General features: G+C 32.9%; 1 pseudogene; it reads right to left on the reverse strand.

Moving 5' to 3' along the window:
- Positions 1-212: 212 nt before the first annotated feature.
- Positions 213-2554, reverse strand: LOC148570243 (protein FAR1-RELATED SEQUENCE 5-like; annotated as a pseudogene).
- Positions 2555-17049: the final 14495 nt, after the last annotated feature.

The following is a 17049-nucleotide window of genomic DNA, read 5'->3' on the forward strand; positions in this document are numbered from 1 at the left end:
CCACAAGCTGATTGGCTGACAGCAAATACTAAGTACCCTGACCTCTTTTCTAGCCACAGCTCTAAATTCGACTCAACCTGGAACCTGATTCCTACAACAAAACTAGCATGTTCGCAAAGAGGGAAACATATGACAACATAAGAAGCAACATGAACAAACCAAAAGTCAATGCATACAGTAGTCAATTTTAAGTTATAATTTGCTTATTCAATCTAAACATGATAATTATGGAGTGCAACATCGATGTCATTTATAACGAAGAAGCAAACCTCATCCTTATTGTCTTCTTCATCTGCCAAACAGTTGCGGCGGTTATGACCAAACCCAAAGCACCTTTTGCAACGTCTCCCATTGTTTGCATTAGTACTGCCTCAAGGAGCACCCTTTGACCTTATGATATGAGGTTTTCCGATGTCAATGTGATTGCCAGCAGGCTGAGCCTATCCACCCATGTTGCCTACGTAGCACATGGACTTTAACTCCTTAGACGTTTTCGCGACTACATTCACCACTTTTTTGTAGGTTTCTGAACCCTATGCTGCCAAAAAACACATAGACAAACAAGCAGCCCACAACGCACTATACCTAACGCGGAATGTCCGCTTTGGATCTGACTAGACCTCTGTTGTACTAATTCTACCAGACTTGGCATATTTACACCACCTCTTAAGAACGAATCGATTAGGCAAATCTTCTATCTCCAGCTCTTTAAGAACACAGAAGATGTGACCACAAGGAATACCTACGTTGTTCCACAACTAGCATGAACACTCGAACTTGTCACAACTCCTATTATACAGCACAGCATGGACATGATATAGCTTTCTAAACTTCCTCAGCATAAACTTCTTAGTGCTACCAAACCTATCCTTGTGAAGAACAATCATCCCACCAACATTCTCGATTTGTTTCTTTACCTCGAAGAATATTTTCCTTGTGTACGACTTACTAGCTGACCCTTCAAGAGATTCCAATCCGATTGTCAGGACAGGATTGGTATACAATGACTTGTAATCCCTAATGAACTCGTTATTGTGATAATCCTTCACAACACGATCCAGATTTTCCGCCAGCTCAAGCAGGAAGTTTCCAGATTTTATAAATTTCTTCAGCGATGAATTGATGCCCTTACATCTGGATGTTGTTCATAAACCCGCACAAGACTTGTCGCACAAGTAAGCATGCACCCACTACTCCTTTTTCTCGTATGTGCTTGCAATCCAGCTACGCACCACCTTCGCCCAATAATCTTCAAAGTCCTTAATATCAAAATGGTCGTACATGACTGTCTTGAACGCGGCACAAAAATCACTATCTTTAATTTTTTGAAGTGCATTCTGAGCAAGGTGCCAACTACAAAGTCGATGGGTTGCATTAGGGAACTCACTCCAAATCGCCTCCTTCATAGACTCATCACCATCCGTGACAACTACTTTTGGCTCCTTATTCCGCATAACCTCCAAAAAATAGCTCAACAACCATTTATATGATGGAATATTTCAATCCTTTAGCAAACCAAAATCGAACATAATAGTCTGTGTATGGTGGTTAGTACTGGCAAGTACAACTAGAGGCCTGTTGTATAGATTCTTTCTATAAGTGAAAACAAATGCTAACACATCTCCGAAGCACTCATAATCATATTGCATGTGGCCGTCTAACTAAAAAAGATTACCAAATGCTTCTCGGCACAGTACAAATATTTTACAACCGCCAATGGATCCATCTCAGTATTGCCCTTTAAATAACTAATCATTGTTGTAGCGTCCCCTTCGACAATGCGGGATTACCAAACATCATCCATATAGTTATACAAATCCTTCTTGATAAAGTTCACATTCCAATATCCACTACACAAGTGAGCAAAGAACCCCATGATATGAGTTGTCTGGAACCCAGCCTCATCCATGCTATGTATATGAGCTTTGTCTTTATCTGTCAGCTTTCGGTGTGGTGCCATTATATGGTGAAATCCGGTGGGGCCAAATTGTGATTATAATCCACAATAAATGTCATCGTCTTTCACTTCTGAAAACTCCTGTCCAAGTATACAACATACTTGGCATAGCAATTGGTTCTAGTCTCTAGTTTATGAGCCCTCTTTCTATCAACCCTCTCATGATGCTTCTTTTCATGCAAACCTTGTCGATTGCAGTAAAAGAACTTCCGCATGTTATTACCTTCCTCATCTTTCACAGAATTACCCTTTCGTACAACGAATCCAGTCACCTTCACAAAAGCCACATATGCTCTGTATGTCTCTTCCACACTATTGTAGTCAGCTGGTTCTAATGTGGAAGTAGTTAAAATCACTGATCCCGATTCTTCATCACCATATGGATTGTCAGCCAGAACAGTTATTTTTGCTGATACTGGCATGAACCCCTAATCACTAGCCATTGAACCATTTGCTCTATCCCCCCACTGCCGATCGACCTTCCTCTGTCTCTGGTGACTGTGCAGTGCTTACTTCATCATCATCTGCTGAGTTCGTGCTCCATCCGTCAGGCCATTGGACAGAGAAATCAGAACTTCTTTTTTCATGGCTTTCCATCTCAAATCGGCAGCACTGTGTCCCACATAAACCAGGAATGAATTAAGCACTACAAAATTCCATGATCGTAACCAATGCACAATACAGCACAATAATTAAATGTAAAGAAATTCTCATTCTGAAAAGACTAACTATTTATAACGAACATCAAGGACAAGATATCCGATTGGCAGAACGGCTAACACGACAGATCATGCACTGAATTAAATTAATTACTATGTAAAACACAAAAATAGTATGCAGCATAATGGTTAAGAAGGGAGATGATAAAATGGTGCGATGAATTAAATTAATTACTAGCAACAACACACAAATACTATGCACCATAATGACTAACAAGAAAGATGATAAAATTGTGCACTTAATTAAATTAATTACTAGCAACAACACATAACCACTCTGCAGCATAATGGCTAAGAATAAAGATGATGAACTTGTTTGCTACAATAAACTAATTACTACCCACAACATAAAAACACTATGCAGATCACGAAGCTAGTGTAAATGTTCTTCCCAGATCCATCCTTCTTGGGATTTAGTTGGGCATTTAAGTTAGCAACATGCAGATTCATTGTCAATCATACAAGAAACTAATGAAATGGAAAGAATAAATCAAATCAAAGGTTACACATACCGCAGATCAAAGGTGACTTTGACATCGATAGCCACCCACACGGTGGCGAATGTTGCAGACCTGGAACAAGGCTGAGTGCCTGAATATGCTGCTATACCGAATGTGCCCAAACTACAAGATGATCGACAGCCACAGATTGAAGGTGACTTTAACATCATCAAACACCCACACGGCGGTGAATGTTGCGGACCTAGAACGAGGCAGAGTGGTTGAATTTGCTACTCTATCGAATGCGCCCAAACCACAAGACGATCGACAGCTGGAATTCTCTGCCGAAACAACAGAGGTAACTTACTCGCAAACCAACGGTTAAGAACTCGCCATCAACACTGCTCCAAGCTGATCCTAACATGAACCTTAGGTCATGGTCGCCATCCACATCAACGTTTTCAACTCATGCGTGGAGAGCGTTTTTGGTGATCTAGATTTTTTTGGTAGCTTTTTGAAATATTCAATTAGCCCTTGTCCCTGAATCTGATTAATTCTCAAGGATTATGTCTTGCCTCCGCGTCTGCTCGAGTTGTGCTTCCTATTTGTGTCGTCTCCCTCGCCTCTCTCCCTCCTCGCGTCTCAACAATAACCATCAAAGAGAGTTTAATTTGTCTTCTGCAACCTTGTTCATCTTTTTCAAGCACAGAATCTTCTTCTTCAGGTAAGGATTTTAAACTATTAGCGCTATATGGCTTTCTGCTAGAACTTGTAGTTTGACATTGTTTATGTTTGAATTTTTATTTTTTATTTGTTATTTTTTTTCCTGAACTCTGTTTGTGCTATAATTTATTGGCATGTGGGTTTGCATTAGGTTTGAAAAATTTTATCAAATAGTTGATTCATTGTTGTTATCATATTGTTGATTGGTTTGTGATACTGAATAGAATATATGGTTATGTGGTTATGTTAGATGCAAATGAAGTGTTTGAGCATAAATTCTGAATATGTGCTTGCATCTTATGTATGTATATATAAATGAAGGCAATGAAAATTGCTTTAGTTTTATCTTTTTTTTTTGGTTCTGCATTATGAAATTATATTGAAGTCACCTAGTCAAACTCCAAAGCCTTTTGCATATGTTACTTTTCTTCTTTTTCTCATTAATTAGTGAAATAACTAGTTTGTGGATATTGTTTATAGAATTCTTACAAGAGGGGAAAAAGTTTAATACTCCAGTTGAACTTTCAAAGGATTACTTGTGTTTGTTGTCTTTTGCCAATGGGATAATTAACATACAATAAAAAATTATGTAAGACTTGGTCTAAAGAACTAGTTTTTTGTTATCCTTGCATGTTTCGTTAACAAGACCAATGTCATGGACAATAAGTTGTTTTCACTTGGCTTTTACTACTTGTTCCCAGGTTTGACAGAGAGCTTAACAAAGAAGTTTCTATCAAAGTAATTGATTTGGAAGAATCGTAAGTGGTGTCCCCCTTCTATCAAAGTAGTTGATGGTGAGCATAGCTGAGAGTGGATTTGGTTAGAATGACAAAGATAAAATAGTTGTAGTGGAGCAACAAATTTTCGATGAATGGAAGAGTGTAAATTCTAATCAACTTTCTTAGTACAAGTTTATTTATCTTAGTTTTTTAATATTTATTGCTTACTTATTTTTCTTTTAATTTCATTCCCATCCTAATGCTAATGGCCTCTACAATAAACCATTTTCATATTTTGAAGAGTTAGGAATAGCATTTAGAGATAGGGCTCAAGGAGGCAATGTAGAAATGTAACTCAAGCAGTTGCTACTATGGAGGTTGAGTGCGAAACAACCTTGAGTGATCGGCAAGTGAATGAAAACACCTAAGTAAATTTGGAAGAGGCTGAAATGGAATATGAAGCTGATTCTCAAGTACATAAGCAATTGACTCTAATTCATGTACATAAACTCACTTATTGTTGAGCCTGCTGTTGTATATTTTCTTGAATTTTGGAGTGATTTTCTCTCTATGTTATTACTATTGCTTTGTTTGCTTGTTTGATATATATACAATCGATATTTGTAGATGTAGCATCATCAAGATTCACATGCAAATGTAGAAGCTTGTGTATTTAGCATCATAGTAGAAGCTTGTCTCTGTGTTATTATGCTAGGGAGACAAAAAAAAAAAACAGCCAGAACTTGCCTTATTTAGCATTCATTAATTGTCGCAACAATTAATGAATGCTAAATAAGACAAGTTATGGCTATTTTTGGCTAATTTTCTTTAGTTACCAAATATTTTCGGTTATTATATATGTTGATTCTTTTACCATAGCTATTAAATAGATTCTCCTACTATTAAATAGATAGTCTTTTATTGAATTATTTATTATATTTTAGAAGCCTCCAACTCCTGGTGTTCCTGCTGCTCCTGGTATTTCTGCTGCTTCTCATGCTTCCGCTGCTCCTAGTTTTTCATCTACTAGAGAAAGGAATAAAAGCAAAAGAGAGAGCAAAAGTGAGGAAGTGCTTGACATAGTAGCATAATCAATTAGAGATATGAAAGGTGCTTATCAAGAATACACAGCAGTTCTAGTTGATATGGTTTCTTGTTTTAAGCATGAGAAAAAGGGAGTTGAGAACAGAATGAAGATAATGGCAGAATGAAGGCTGCCATTAGCATGGTAAGGGACAATAGTTTGATCGACATGGTGTTCCAACTTCAATCGAAAAAATTTTTGCCATTTCTGAAAAAATCGATTTAATCTTGCTATTTTTCAATTTTTATGGATTATATTAGATTGTCGGTTTTTAACTTTTTAATACATATGTGCTTTAAAATGTTGAGATTTATTTTGTATAAGTTCAATTATGAATTATGAGACGAATTATGGATTATGGAATTTTTTGAAATTTAAATAAGTATTTGTGCTAATTTTAATTAATTTAATTGTGATAATTGTTATTAGGGATATTTTAGTAAATTTAATTGTGATAATGTTAATTTTAATTAAAGATATTTATTATTAGGGTTATTTTAATAAACTAAAAAAATTAGAATCGATAATAATTTTAATTAAACATATTTGTTATTAGGAGTATTTTAGTAAATTTAATCGTAATAATGTTAATTTTAATTAAAGATATTTGTTATTAGAAATATTTTAATTATAATAATGTTCTCATAAATTTATTATTAGAGATATTTTTTGTAAATTTAAAAAAAATAAATGAAAAATAATAATATTCGATTAATTTTATATTTAACTTTAAAAAAAATTAAGAAATTTGATATTAAAAGTATTTTTGGAAATAAAAATAGATATTTTTATTTAAAAATGATTTATTATATTAAATTTATCTTGAAATATATTTATATGTAAATTTTTTATGTATTTATTAAGTTTAGTCATTAACCTTTTAATTTGAATGAATAAGAGTAATTTTGATATATTACATAATATTATCAAAAAAATTAGATTCAACCAAACAAAAATTTATTCATTCCTAAAATTATTGCATAATATTTCAAACCATTAAGTTTTATAATCAAATATAAAAATTTTATATACCAAATAATCTCATTCTTAGACATTATATTTCTAAAAGGATAAATCACTCATTTAAGCCAATGAGAGTTCAAAATTACACAATTAAGGCAAAAGCAAAAATGGTTCATGAATCAACTAGAGACACATATCTATATAATTCGAATTAGGTTAATTCGAATTTCATTTCTATGTAATTCGAATCATACTGATTCGAATTACACCCACACGCACACACTCACTAATTCGAATCAACCTGATTCGAATTATACACACTAATTTGAATCAGGGTGATTCGAATTACACACACTGCACTTAGTAATTCGAATTGGCCAAATTCGAATTACTTAAGGTATAATTCGAATTAAACAACTATGACAAACATATAAGGAAGAATTACTCATTAAGAAATCACTCTTCACTCCTCACTACTCATCACTCATCACTACCAACTCAATTTTTTAATCGTGGTATGGTATAATCTTCTTAGAAGCGCTCTCCTTTATTTATTTATTTAAATTTATTTGTATAATGCTTTGCTTTTTCGAATTTATATTACTACTTGAACCAAAAAATGAGTAATTCGAATTTGGCCAATTCAAATTACTAAGTGCAGCGTGTGTGTAATTCGAATCACCCTGATTCAAATTAGTGTGTGTAATTCGAATCAGGTTGATTCGAATTAGTGAGTGTGTACGTGTGGGTGTAATTCAAATCAGTATGATTCGAATTACACAGAGATGAAATTCGAATTAACCTAATTCGAATTATATAGATATGTCTCTGGTTGATTCATGAACCATTTTTGCTTTTGGCTTAATTGTGTAATTTTGAACTCTCATTGGCTTAAATGAGTGATTTACCCTTTCTAAAAATGATATTTTTAATAATAAAAACTAATCTTTGAACCTAAGACACCCTAAGCTCTTGCTTTTGTCAAGCAATATACTCGCTGTGGCATTTCCTTTGGTGAAATCATGTTCCACTTCAAAATCCAATTTCTCCCATTAGCTTCCTCCAAAAACATAAACTCAAATGAGGAATTGTCTTGGACCACAAAGCCAGCCCCTAATTTCATCAAAAAGTGCACGGTAGATGTCGAGATCAGATCGTTGGGTTACTGCGCGAGACATGAGTGATTTGAAGAATTGGAAGCATTGGAAGCATTGGAAGAAAGATGAAGAACATAAGGGAGTGAGATGAAATAGCTCAAAGGTTGACTAAGAGTTCAGAGCTTAGTTATTGATCTCATGGCTACGATGCAAATCGCACAAAGCACTATAACAGACAGCACCATGAAAGGGAGAAAGTGCGAAAAGTATACCTTTCCTTCACTACTCACTTCTCTTTCATTTCAATGGCTTCCGATAAATGAGAACATATCATAAAATCGATAATTATGAAACCAAAGCCAAAATCAAAGAAATGGTGAGAGTGAGAGCAGATTATGGTGAAAAGATAGCTGAGGGTGCAAAAAGTATACCTTGCCTTCTGCAGCGATGATCATGAGACGGTGGTCTAAGAATCAGGTGTTCAAATGCCACAAGAAAAGGGAGATAGATTCTTCTTCTTCTTTACTAGAGAGAAGGAAGAGGAGAGAGAAGTCTAATGATGTAGAATACTTGAAAGGCAACTACTCCCACGAATTATGTTTGTTTAAAAAGTGTAACATCTTTATTTGGCCACACTTTAAATAAAAGTAACATATCTAATCTATCTAATTTAATCTAATACTATCTAATATCTAATATTATCTAATCTAATACTATCCTTCTAATAGAGAGTTTTCAAGTTAGTGGAATTCCAGCGTGTTAATGCTCTCAGCTATTGAAGTACTGTTCATGGTATGTATATCATTCACCACATGCCATGCAATGATTCATACATACATTTTCATTGGCTTATTGGCTTATCAGCTTATGGCATCCATTACATGCCATGTTTCAATTCATTCATACACTTATTGGCTTTACCTTTCACAATTGAGTTCCACTAAGATTGAGCGTGAAATTTCAAATTTTGAATTCAAAATCAAAATTGAAAAGGGATTTACGTTGTTGTTGTTGTTGTTGTTGTTGTTGTTGTTGTTGTTGTTGTTCTTCTTCTTCTTCTTCTTCTTCTTCTTCTTCTTCTTCTTCTTCTTCTTCTTCTTCTTCTTATCTCTTTATCATCAGATAGCTTTTCTGTCATTTGGTGATGCCGTGCCAGGAGCATGGTGGTCCCCGATGTGGTGGTGGTGGATACAGAGGAGGAAGCGGTTAAAGAGAGTAGATCGATGGAAAGAACCGAGCGGCTGCCACAAAAAGCACATGCAGCGAGACTAGGCAAGTGGAGAGCACAGCAGCGGCGGCGACAAGAACAGAGCGGTGAGATCTATTTATTTCCTATCACGGTAAAAGGGACAACAGTAGTGGTGCTAGGGTTACGGCAGTAGAAGAGGTTACAGCGACAGCTATGGTGGTCGAGGAGTCTAAGGCAGCGGTGGATCCAGTGATCGCAGTGGAGTTCGTGGTGATAGTTGACATGGTGATGGTGGATAAGGTGTAGGATGCGATGATGGTCGTGCATGCTACAGCCATGGTGGGCTGGGTCAAGGATTGCAACCAGGGAGGAGGCGGATGCCAAGGTAGGTACGGCAGCGTTTGTGTCTGTGGAAGCTGCTACAACTATGGGAATTTTCTGGGCATTTTGCAACAAACTGCCCAACAAGCCCTCTAAGAAAATAAAGGTATAAGATTTTAATATCCTTGCATATAGCTTTTTTTAATTTTTTAATATTATCTTTTTTTATTTAAACTGTGTCTTCATAGCAGACAGTAGTACCAGATCACTCTCAAGAGGCACGCTCCCACCTCGGGTGATTTTCTTCTTTTTCCTTTTTTCTTTTTCCAATGATAGATTGGTGATGGTTTGCCATGAATAGTTGTGACTATTTGATCTGATGTATATATTTGTAATGTTGTTGTTGTTGTTGGCGTCTTTATCTGGTGTGGAGCCGTTGATGCAGAAAATCCAAAACCACACTATTGTTGGCAGGATTATATATAATTGCTCTTCGCCAAAAGGTCTTAATCTAATTCCCTCTTATCTTCAATTTTGCATCCAATAAAACCAAATGATATTTTTAAGTAATGGATCATGAATTGTTGCAACATAGAAAATGAATACCACATTGGAATCTTTGATTGCTATTTATCTTTCAACTTCATTTAAAGTTTCAAACTTTTTTATCTGAGACAGAAATTTTTTTTTTTTGAAAGAATTGGTTTGGGGTGCAGGGTGTGGGAGCAACATAAATCCAATGACATGCTGATTTCAAAGCATCAACATGATCAAGAACTTGGAAATGAACAGATGAGGTTGTAATTCAAGGTTTTTCTTTTTGTTATTAAAGTAGTAATATTTAATTATTGGCATTCAAGCTTCTCTTTTCATTTTTTGCTTAGATTTGGTTGCAATTGAAGCTTTTTTTTCTTGGTCAATTGTTTGTTCAGGTTAATTTATTTCTATATATTTATGTTGAGCCAGCAGCTTCTCTTAATGATTCCCACTAAATTTCATATTTGGAACAACTTTTTCTACTGACTAGGTTTTACTTCTTTATTTTCTTTTTATTTTCCTTTTTTATTTTTTTAAATTATTTTCATTTTAATCAAGTAGCTAAGTATGTAAAACTGTTGTTGGATCTGAATAGACATGCTCATGTTTGATTGATTTATGAAAACATTCAAACAAATTTATTTATCAAAATGTCATATGTTGAAATCATGTCCAGCGTCCAATGTCTTTAGAATGATGAAGTTCACACTTAATTACTGCCCATAGAAACCTTTGGTCTATTCAATTAATTACTCTCCATTCTGTTTTCATACTAACTTAATTAATCATCGCAAAAGCCTTTTTATTTATCAATCACTTCTTTCTGTCGTTGGTGATAGTTAATTAAATCTACGTTGAGCTTTATTTTTTAATTTTTTGATTTGATTTAGTCTTGAAACTGCCTTTTTTATGAGAGGAAAACTTGATATTATGGGATTTCAAATTCAGAGGACTTTTAGTTAATCATGTTTTAATAATTTCTTTTGCTTTTCAGGTAAAAGGTGATTTTCTGAGCTAACCTGGGTTCAAATCCAATGCTTATGAGATAGTATTTAATTTCTTGCTCCCATCCTTTACTTTTGTTTCATCATTTGTGTTAGCAAAAGTAGTAGTAAGAATATAAGAGTGGAATTTTGTTTTGGAAATTCATATAATTATCTGCAAAATTAGTTGATGAGTTGGTCATATCTCTGCCATAAGTATCACCAATATAATGCTGGCTTAGCTACTTAATTAATTATCTATCGATGATTTGATAAGTAGTTGGATAGAAGGTACAAGCACTACAATCAGATGCAGGGAGTGGTGGTGTCATTTGAGGTCGTGACTGGGGAGGGGCTGCTACTCTGCCAATGGTTAGAGCGCTTCTAACTTGGTACTTGAATGTTCCCATACTAACTATTATTGAATAGTGAATATGAATATTATTATTTTCTGGTATTTATAATTTCACTATATTATTCTATATGATTTTTAGTTGAATTTGAGAATAGTACCATTAGTGGAACTAATGCTATGATTGATTAATTCACTTGACCGATAGGGTATTCTGGTATTTTTCACCTTGCACACTACAACAGGAGACAAATTCAGATTCTTAAAGATGTTAGTGGAATAATAAAACCATCAAGGTAAAATGATTCTCATTTATATTCAGTTTATTTAATGTGTACAATGAGGGCAATTTAACATTTACTTTATGAAGCCTTTTTTTGAAACAAAAATATTTGAATACCGATACATTTCTTTTTTTCTGGTGTGAAATATCAGGATGACATTCCTGCTGGGTCCTCTGGGTGCTGAGAAAACTACATTACTTTTAGCACTTGGAGGAAAACTTGACCATAACTTTAGAGTTTGTTCCTATTTCATTATGCTTTCTTTTTTTTTAACTATATAATTAGTTACTACCTCTATTTCCAAAAAGCTGTCCATATGAGTGGTTTAACGGTATTTATTTGTTTCAAAATATTTTGTATGAGAATTGCTCAGTTTAAAATCATTTATTGGGATTCACTGGTAACTTCTGGTTGAATTCTAAGTAGTCGTACTTAAGAATTATCACAATTTCTTTCATTTCTTTTCATTTATTTTTACGTTTTATGAATGATTGATTATGTTTCATTGGGCACTGCGTTTGTATTTTAGAATTCAAAGAGGTCCTTTGCTAATTTGAATTGTTCATGCTTCAGATTTCTCTCTCTTTAATTGGCTTTTCGAGCATTTTCGTCACCGGTAATAATAATATATTGCTTTGCTTTGCTTTCCTTCACAAGTTCGATTCTTAGTTAATTAGCATAATCATCTACTAAATTAAACATGTATAATAATAATTTTTTCTATTTCTTAATTATCTCCTACTTCAACTAATAGCATGATGTGTAGTATAGCTAGCTAGGTAGATCAGAGAATAATATTGCATGCCTGTTTAAATATGATGCAAAATTGATTTTTATGAAGAATTAATGTAAAGGTACAAGTAGCAGCAAGTAATAGAGAATATATATATGTTAGCACAAGTAGTTTCATTTCTCATCTTTACAAATTTACATCATCGATCATTTATGGTTTGCTACTTTTCGTGCATCATCATTCAGATTCCAAACAATTGTCGTATTTTATTCTTTAGTTATATTTATATACAATCCTTTCAATTGCTTAGTTTGTTAATTCTCAATCTCTCTACCTACATATAGGCTAATAGTACTTGGTGTTACAAGTCTGAAATGTGCCCTTACTTTTTTCACAAGTCCTTTTTGTATTTGTCATTTAAGAAAATCATAATTTTCTCTTATTCAAATTATTAGTCTCTGTTTAAGTTTATAAGTATGTTCATTTTTTTTAGTTTTACAAGGTATGAAAAGTAACAGTAAAGTGTCGCTACCATTTCTATTGGCGATTTTGCTATCTTCTTATGTGAATTGACTCATAACTTGCACCGGTTTGGGTTTCCCATTGTGCTTCTTAATGAATATGTTAGTTAATTTTTGAGTGTTATATCTCTCTTATCTGAATGAATGAATGGAACTCCCCTATTATGCTTTGCAAGGAATCATTCAAATGGAAGCATTTTTTTCCCGATTTGTGTAAACTATATTTTCAGAAAATTTTAAGGTAAACTATGTTGTGATTCTGTAAAATTGTTTACTGGTATATAATGTATAATGCAGGTTATTTTTTGAATACGAAATTGTGCTATATTAGACATTCTATAATATTTGCTGATAATTTATTATTTGTTTCCTTTCAAGTATTAATGCGGCATATGATTTTCTAATTTTCTGCATGATAGTTCATTCAATTGAGCAATTGTCATATTATCATGTAGCAGGGTTCTTTTTACCTTCGCATGGGTTTCTTCGTTTGTGGAATCTATGACTTTACAAATATTACTATTGTGTTTCTTTTTATTGAACTTGAAGATTAAAAGCGTTTCATCTAGATACAGTTTAATTTTAGTCTTAGGCTTTTAGCCTTTTGATGTTTGATTTATATAACTCAATTGCATAAGGTATCATTTGTAATATATTAATTAATACTTTCTCTTATATAGATGACTGTAGTAGATTTTTTTATATTTGTCTTTGTTTTTATTTAACTTGCTATAAGCATAAGTTCATATGTAGACCAATAATCTTATTTCATGAAATTATCTTTCTCTTTCCAACGGATTAATTCTTTGATGTATATAGTAGATTTTTCTGTTATTCTTGAATTTTCTATATTATTTGTTTTATCTATTCTGAATCTGCTTTAGTATAGCATATCATTTTTTTATCTATTCTCACTATCTAATATATTTTGCTACGTGTCTTTGTTGCTACAAACATTAGTTGAATAAATATGATTCGGGCATTCATCTATTTATTTTTTGAATTTGATCTGTTTTGTTTCGTTCTGTTTTACCTTTTCTAGATTTCTTGCAATTTTAATGTTACTTCATATAATTGTTGGTTCTATATACTAGCATATGAGGAAGATATCAGAGCCTATAACAAAGGATTGATAATTGCTTTAACTCAATATTGTGATTCATGCTAATCTTATGGTTGAACTCTTTTGATGTATTAGAATGGGATGGAGATTCTAACAAGTCGACATCTGAGGTGAATGACGATAGTGATGATGGAGCTTTGTAATTTATTTTCAATTCTAAAATAGATTCTGACATTAGTTGTTATTGTTTGTTAAGGAGTTTGATTTGTTGTTATTCTGTAGGAGGATGAGTGAAATAGTTGGTGTGGTGAAAGAATAGTAGTTTCTTATTTTTTGGATCTGTTATTATGTTTTCAGTTTATCGTCATCATCATGATGTACCTATCCATTCTGCTATTCATATTAATCAAATGCAGTTTACCATTGTTCATTTTCATTTTTCGATCTTATGAGAAAGTCCAAGTCGCAATTAGAAGCTGAAAATTATTGCATAAATTTTGTAACTAGATCTAATAGTGATAAGGTTGTTTATGATTAACAATTAGATAAGTTTTTCCAGCAAGTGCTTTAGTATTCTTATTATTTAACTCTCTTCTTGGTTGAAAACATGAATATATAAGAACTAATAAATCTATGAAGATTTTAATCTTTGCACAATTTGGGTCTTTTAAAGTTATATTTGGCTATTTAAATTCAATGGTTTTAAAATGATTTAAGAGTTCACATATTGTGTGGTACATTATGTTATTTTTGTCAATTTTGTAAGGATATACTAGCCTTTTTTTTCTTTACTCATTCCTTACTATTGTCCTTACTATTGTCCATGGATTTTATTCGCACTATCTATTCAGTATACATTTCATATACCATGTAGTTCTAAACAGATTTTTCATGTGCATTATATCTAATAGTTTGCATCTTGATGTTCTTATTAAACAAAACCTTTTATATTTACGTTAATCAAACAAACATTTCATCTTTTAGTTATTTCAAATGACACTCGTTTAATAATTAAGTTAATTCTCTTTCACAAGAGTTATAAAAAAATCTAATTTTGTTGTTACATTTGCTCTGTCCAAAATCAAATCCAAGAGAAAACTGTTTAGGGAGTAATATTATACTTTGTTATCTTCAGGAAGGTTTTTAATAATGTTTTATGATTTGATGTTCTTTATGTTTTAATGGTGAATGTAATTCTTGCACTATGTGATTCAGTGATTGTTACGCTATGGAATGCAATTTTTTTGTTTAAAGCTACATCATTTATCTTCATCAATTAGCTTTACATAAATGATAATTGTATCTGGTTATTTTGTCCTGCCCGTGCGTAGCACGGGTCCCTGCTCTAGTAATATATAAAAATCAAGTCCTGTAATTTATTATTCAATAGTCAAAATAAAATATCTTCACATGATGATAATTATAAAATCTTCATTGAAATAGCCACTTACTTAAAAATCTAGAGTTAATGAAGAACAACTTTTTTTATGCTTTTCATGTGTTTTTATTTTATTTTTTAAATTATTTAAAATTTAAAATATAAAATTAAAGTTAGTTAAATTTTAAAATTTAATTAAATTAAAAGGATCATTTTGGTTCAACATAAAAAAATAATATTTAGATTTTCTTCTAAATTAAATAAAAAATGTTTTTTGTTTTTACTAAATTATAAGAATATTTTAATAAAGTAATAATATAATTGGCTTGTTTGGATGAGTTTATAAAAAAATATATAAGAAAATATATTTTAAAAGTAATTTTATGTTTGGATATCTTATACAAAATTTTTTTTTATCTATCAATTATGTTTGGGTATAATAATATAAAAATATTTTTTTATTTATTTATTATGTGAAAAATATCTTTTTTTTAAGGAAAAATAATCTTTTGAAAAAAGATGTATATTTTAGCATATCAAAAAAGATATTTTTTATTTTTCTAGTACTTTTAGTTTTTACTACTAGAAATTTACTAAACACGCTAAAAAAATAAAAAAAATATTCTTTTATCAATTTAATGGCACCTAAACAAACACAATATATATTTAACAAAAAATAAATGCTGACATGTATAATATAGTCCACATATCATATTTTTATTTGTCTACATTTTTATCGTATCGGTATGTATAAATTTATCATCATACCAAAGTAAAGACTAAATAAAAAAGTCAAACAATATATAACATAGTAAATTTAGGTAGCATTTGGTAATGAGTATTGAGACTGAGATTGGAAAACTGGGACTCAGTATTGTGTCTGGTGGCCAGAGACTAGAATTAAAATTTTAGTCTTTGTCCCCAAAATTTCAGTCTCTTTAGTACCTCCAGAAAAGTGGGAACACAAGGACTGAAATCTTTGAGAACGAAGATTGAAACTTTAATAATATTTTTTTCGAAAACACCCCCATTCAACCTTTCAAATTCCAATTCTACCCTCCCATAGCCATCATCCCCCCTTCTTCAGATAGCATCGTTCCCTTCTCCTCTAACCGTCATCGTCCCCATATTCTTCAACCACCACCATCCATCTCTTCAGTAATCAATACAGCAGAAAGAAAAAGCAGATCTAATACAAACATAACTTTAGTAATCAACACAACACAACAGAGAAGAACAACAAAGCAGAAGCAAAATAGAGAATAACAACGAGCTTCCCATCATCAGCGACGACGAACAGCAAAGCTCACAAACAATGAAGGCGACGGTGACGGCAAAGCTCGACAGTGACGGTGAAGTGATAATGAGAGTAGAGCAAGCGAGAGAGAGAGAGAGAGAGAGAGAGAGAGAGAGAGAGAGAGAGAGAGAGAGAGTGAATGAGTGAGCTAGCGAGAGAGAGCGAGCAAGCAAGGGGGAGAGAGAGGGGGGAGAGCGAGCGAGAGCCAAAAGGTAGATAGGGAAAGGGGAACGGGAAAGGGTTGGCTGGGTTTAGGGCTTTATATTTTTAATTAGAGTAAATGGTCAAATTGGTCCTTAAAAGATCACACGATCTTCATTTTGGTCCTCGAAATATTTTTTTAATTAAATCCATCCTCGAAAGATTTTAAGTTAGTCACGTTAATCCTTCCGTCATTTTCCTCGCTAACGTCGTTAATAGAAGCTGACTTGGCACCTTAAATTACTCCTCACCATATAAAACGATGCCATTTTAAGTTAAGGAGAGCTGGTTCATCAAAACAAAGTCATATGGATCACTCTTCATTCTTCAACCACACTTCCCTTCACTCTCAGTAAAAAAATTCCTGTTCTTCGTTGCTCTCTAAACCCAGCAACGACGCTCACTGAAAGACGAACCTGGTTGGATTTCAACGTGCGATTAAATAGTGGGTGTCATGTGCGTTTTCTCTAGCGAAGGTCGATTCATGT

This window comes from Arachis ipaensis, chromosome B3 (assembly GCF_059453495.1).
Source record: "Arachis ipaensis isolate K30076 ecotype BB chromosome B3, ASM5945349v1, whole genome shotgun sequence".
NCBI classification, from domain to species: Eukaryota; Viridiplantae; Streptophyta; class Magnoliopsida; order Fabales; family Fabaceae; genus Arachis; species Arachis ipaensis.